We start from the raw sequence: 5,819 nt of genomic DNA, 5'->3' as shown, positions 1-5,819 counted from the left end.
GCGTTGATAAGGCTTCCAAATTAAATTTGCCTGACAAAACCTGCAGCATCATTTACAGCCGTCTTGTTCGGTTCAGTACTTCTCTCCTCTCAGTAGGGTTGTTTACACATAATTTCCGGTTAGCTTCTTAGCCTCCTTCACGGTGGAGCTGGCGCAAACATACATCGTGACCAAACGTTAGTGACTGGGTAAATCAGATCCAATCGTTTTGCCTCCGGCAAGCAATCACTTCTCAATAATGGAGAGTCCAGACCCTCTAAGCAAAGCGAAGAACAAGGGGCTGGTTTTAACCAGGTTATAGTGCGGTATTAATAGCTGCTTTAAAGTCAGCATTGACTACAAACTACATCTCCCATAATACATGTCGTTTATACATGGGAATTCCCTGTTGGAAAGTGGGAGATCAGAATTCAAGACTTATCACAACTCAGTGAATAAAACCTTTACTTTTAGTAATATTTCTGTATAATTTATACCACATTTAGTCAGTCGGCCACATGGTACTTTTCAGTGTGTAGCTATAAGAGGACATGTTACAGTAAAACACTGTTTCTATACAGGAAACACCACGTAGAGTTCAGTTATTTATTAGTGCTGCTCAGCCATAGCAATGAGACGAGAAACGTGATGTTTCCTGTTTAGTGAAGCTAAACACGAAATGTCAAAGTTAATTACAAATGACCCTTTGAAGGCCACCATAACCTTCACGTGGCCCTCAGTGAAAATGAGTTCGACACCCCCGTCTTGGTCGTATTCAAACAAACTTGACAATTTACTGAACTTGTCCTCAATCCTGACAGTGGCCGTTCTCTTCAAGTGTTTAAAACTGCTGCCCTTGAACTCAGGCTAGCTATCTCCCCAGTCCGTTAAATATTAAACAAATTCTCCAAACTGAATTTGATCAAAGTGCTGTCTACAACAGGTAAGATATTAGCTGTTCATAACCCTGCTGCACAGCCCTGCTCCAGAGGATCTGAACTTTTGCCTTATACTTAAACACAGATTTCACACATTTGGTGAATTTACTCAGTCTGATTTGTGCAACAGTTACAGTGTGGCACCTGCTCATTATGACAGTGTTTTACGGCGTCTTAAACTTTAATTGCTTTTTTGGATGAAGTAATAATTGGCCTCGCCAGCTGGGTGCTTACAATAAAAGTTTTGCAAAGTGAGGTGGTGTGACACACAGCAGTTTGCTTTTTTATTTTTTATTTCAGAGTACATAACAAATTAGAATTTTCTGCAAAAGTTCAGTGTATCCAGTAAAGAAGTCTTCATCCATCTTGACTTGTTTTTATTTACAAATGAGAGTTTATCCTGCTGCCATGARAACCCTCCTCCACTCTGCTGGAAAGCGTACAGAGCATTATTAAGGCCAGCATCCTGTTTCGCCTCAGCAGCTGGACAGAAGAGCCGGTGTCAGAGTTTCTCCTTGAACCTTTGCCAACACCTTATTTTGTAGCTGGAGCTTCTCAAAACAACACGCACACCTCCACACACGCAAGCAGCCTCCGCAGGCCTCTCTCCATGATGTCAACAAACACCGCCGCCTTCGGTCGCGCTCTGCCGCCACGACGCACGCAGAGCTTCCCCGCTCCGGGCCTGTGGCTTTTCAGGACACCGTGGAGCTTGTTTTGAAGGGCACAGATCACACATTAATTACAGAATACGGTCCAAACAAAACCTTGTCACAAGTAATACTGAGAAAAACCTGTTTACGCAAAGACTGCTGCTTGTTATTCATCATTTCTGACTAATGAGAAAACCTGAGCCAACTAAACCAGCTATATTTTTATTTATCTTTAGCTTTTTTCCTTATTTACAGGAATGAATCTTCCATTTTCTGGAGGAAACATCCACTTGTTAAATAAAGGTTGGATTCTTTGAAGGAAACTTGAGGGTTTTTGCTTAAAAAAGCAACTTGAAAATAAGAATGTTGTGATGCTCAGAGTATGTGTTGTGAATGACTCTCAGCTACTACCTCATCAAATTATCTGTAAAACTGACTGGGTTAAAGCTTCAGACAAGCAGACACCTAAAGGTTTGGAGAATTTGACGACTAACACTTTGAGATAATTTACTTTTTTCAACTGGAAGGAGTTTTCAGCTAATATCCGATGTCTGTAAGTGAGACAGATTTATAACTTTCTAGGTTTTATTTCTTTAACTTTTTTTTAAACCTCAAAAGTGATGATGTTTCTGAGTTCACAGGTTTTTWAATTTATTTAGTTTGGCTGGAAAAAGACATTCCCATCCGCTCGTTTTTCTCCATAAGATCCTCCTTAATAGATTTTCCAGAAACGTGACTTTGTCATCGTACACAGCGCTACGTTTTCAGCTACGTAGATTCTCCATCAACAAACGGCGTCGAGGAGGATTCAGGCTGCAGGACGATGACAGGCCAAACCAAACAGAGATGTCGGGATGATCCTCTGCAACCAGAAGGAAAAGGTTCAGATCTGAACATCCTGGAGTTCAGGTCCAGACTGAACGCAAAGATCCTCAACAACTTATCTGACAAYGACCCAATCAACAGTTTTAACAGTGTGAACACATATTCACCATTTAGATCTTTAACTTCTAATAGTTTTCTTTTTTTACTTGTGTTTTTTTTTTGTTTTGTTTTTTTTTGCAATCTGGCTATTACTGCAGACTTTTGCATAATTTCAGGCGTTTATTGAAATGTTCAGCTKGTTCACCATGGGTGCAATGATTTCACTTTACAAATATTTTCACATTTCCACCTTTCCTACTTTTAGGTTTAATGTGTTATTCTTATCTTTTAGCTAGCATTTAGAATTTTTTAGCTACTTTTTTGTTAAGTCTTTCAACTATGAACTTCTCGCTAGGCCTTTAATACTTTGTGTCTTTAGTTAGCATTGTGCTATTTTAGCTAGTTTTTGTTACTTTTAGTAGAATTGCTTTAGACTGTGTTATGCTATTTCATTTTTAGTTAGCCATTTACTTATTTTAGCTGGTTTTAGCTACTTTTAGTAGATTTTCTATTTTTAGCTTTACCCACCAAACAATTTTTTTCAGCCAGTCTTTTGCCTTTTTTTTGCTATTTTTTTGCTACTTTTAGCAGATTTGCTATTTTTAGCTTTAGCTAATTGTAGGCTAGTTTTTATTTTCAGCCAGCATTCAGCTTTTTTTGCTCACTTTTTGTTACTTTTAGTAAACTTGCTGATTTTACCTTTTAGCCAGTAGTATTTTAGTCTTTTGGTTCTTTTCACTAGTTTTTGCAACTTTTAGTAGGTTTGTTAACTTTAGTTTTTATTCAGCAGTATTAATTTTCAGCCTTTTGCTACTTTTTTGCTAGTTTTCTACTTTCTACAAACCTTTAGCTACTTTGTACTTTTAGCAAGTTTTCTGTTATTTCGTTACAGACTTCAAGTCTTTTTAAGACGTCAGGTTCAKCTTATTCAKCCAAACCTTTCTTTTTCAGCACTTATTCTCTAGATCAGTGGTTCCCAAAGTTGGGGTCRGGACMCAMAGTGGGGTCCTGAATCATCAAGGTGGGGTCCTGAAAAGATTTTCTATATTAATTACATTTTTGCCTTAGCTGCCTAAAATGTATAAATGTAGAATAATAAGTATTGTTACTATGCCCATGTTTTGTTGACTTGATACAAATGTTTATCATCCAAAAACAGCTGTGGACACAGGTCTCTGCTGCTGTTATTTTGTGGGTCAAAAGCTGAAAAGTTTGGGAACCACTGCACTTCAGAAATCAATTTAAAGGGTAATAAAATAATTGGTGATGTAATGTTTTCCCTATAATTATTACAAAACACAAAATAAGTATAAATAAGTTTTTATATTTGTGTAGCCTTTGTTTTTAGGGTTATTAACAAAGTTTGTGTACTCAGACCAGTAATATTTGGGGTCACAAGTTTTTCAATGAATATTTTGTGGGTCATAAGATAAAAAGTTTGGGAACCATTGCTCTAGATTATTTTCTTTGTGTTGTTTTTTTATTATTTTATTTTACGTAACATTAGTGCCTTAAAGTATGTCTAAGGTCCGGTGTGACAGGGGGAGTGTCTCAGCCCACCTGCAGGTGGTTTTGACCGTGATGTGGATCATTTAGAAGGCAGAGCACGTTTGGAGGTGGTCGGGCTCAGACTGCGGCGGCCCCTCAGACACGTGTAAAAGCAATTTGTAGAGCGAGAAGAAACTCTGAGGAGAAAAGGGTCACCTAACTCCCCCAAAGCACAAAGCAAATAAAGTTGGTGTTATGCAGGAAAAGTGTAACGTTGAGCTGATACTGGAGCACAGATCAGCTGAACTAAACACCGGGGGCAGAAAATGAAAGACAACATTTCATGAAAGATGCAGATCTTAAATTGGGTTGACTGTAGAGTTCCCTGAAATGATTACTTTCTGAATGGTTCATTAAAATTTGGTTCAAGAGATATTTTGAAAAGCAACAGAAAACAGAACATTACTGCCTTCAGTGCTGTAGTAAACCAATGTTGACGTACTCTCCAGTCTTACCCAGATCAGGTATTCGAGGCACACCGCTGTTAGCTGGTTCCACGTCTTTACTTGTGGGGTCTCAGACATGAAAGTTAGGGCTCAGGTGGACCCCCGCTCCTCATCGGTTTCTGCGTTCTTCTTTTCTGCTTTTCTATTCAGGCAGCTCTCAGGTTGATCACTGCAAACCGTCATCCTCCTGGAAGAGATCAAAGATGCCACAAGTTAGCCCTCTGCGTCTGTGTTAGCATCTCTCTCCTGCTGATGTATCGTTTAAACGACGTTAATGGCTGGAACAGGCCACAGAAAGGTCCTCGCAGCTCTGAAAAAGACAGTTTAAAGTACTGCTTTTGCTCATAAATCTTACACAAATCCTAATTTTTTACTGKAAGTTCAGCCCCCTGTGTCATTATAAAACCATTAAGGTGGATTAAAAGAGTCCACGCTAATCTCCTTGTTGTTAAATTAAGAGTTTGAATAAAAAATCTGGAAAAGCCATTTGTTTTGCTGGCGTTTGAAGTTGCCTGACACATGGCGGGTGACGATGAATTGTCCCCCAAAGAGTGAATTGATGGAGAGGAGCAAACCTTTGGGGAGGGAGGGTTCACTCTTCTGCCTCCRTGTCGCGTTTGAAGGAGATGTGAGTTGGCAGAGCAGGAGAGGCTCCAAGATTAATGCTGCCAAAGGGGGCTCTGACAGCCTTTCCGCTGGTTGTGGTTCTCTTGGGTGGCCCGATTGGTCTTGGATGTCACTTTTGCTACTTAATCTTGTGTATGTGAACCAGGCTGATTCAGGGGTGCTGGGGATCGGAGGTGGGGTCTGCTGGGCAGCGGCAGGAAAGATAAACTGTGGAGAACACAAGAATGTCGCTCTGTTAAAGTTTAGCACATTCTGTTGTTGTTTCTTCGGCCCTGAGAGTTGAAATCAATTATTTCTCATTCTTTGTTGTTGTTCACTGCTGACTTATATAAAACTTAATCTGCAAAGACTATAGCGATCCCAGTAGCTAAAATAGTTTAAAATCTTTTAAATCTACCCTTAAATCAGATTCGAAACATAATTTATTGACCAAGTATTGTTACGTACAAAGAATGTGACGTGGTGTTGTTGAGGTGCAGAGTRTACAATAAGGAATAAAAATAAAAAGTTGTTTTTTAAAGAAAAGAACACTCAAAACACATAATTGATTTAATAAAAAATATTTTAACTGGTTCTACCAATGTAAGGGTCACCCCGAGGGGTAATAAACATTTCCACCTGTTTTTAACCCTGGTTTCAAAAGACCTTCCTCAAAAGAGACATTTTATTTTCTTTTATAAACAAAATAATAATGTTCTTTATAT

General features: G+C 38.9%; 1 long non-coding RNA gene across 1 annotated transcript in view; it reads right to left on the bottom strand.

Annotated features, from left to right (window-relative positions):
* Positions 1-1,174: 1,174 nt before the first annotated feature.
* LOC106519901 (uncharacterized) overlaps positions 1,175-5,819 on the bottom strand; it is a 13,690-nt gene continuing 9,045 nt past the window's right edge. Inside the window, exons 2-4 of the long non-coding RNA XR_001310489.1 lie at positions 5,064-5,322; positions 4,498-4,675; positions 1,175-1,628 (exon numbers count right to left, since the gene is read on the bottom strand). This is a non-coding gene — a long non-coding RNA (uncharacterized LOC106519901). The remainder of the gene's footprint in view (positions 1,629-4,497; positions 4,676-5,063; positions 5,323-5,819) is intronic.

Source organism: Austrofundulus limnaeus, unplaced genomic scaffold, assembly GCF_001266775.1.
Source record: "Austrofundulus limnaeus strain Quisiro unplaced genomic scaffold, Austrofundulus_limnaeus-1.0 Scaffold84, whole genome shotgun sequence".
Taxonomy (NCBI): domain Eukaryota; kingdom Metazoa; phylum Chordata; class Actinopteri; order Cyprinodontiformes; family Rivulidae; genus Austrofundulus; species Austrofundulus limnaeus.
This window is presented reverse-complemented; position numbering and strand designations above follow the sequence as displayed.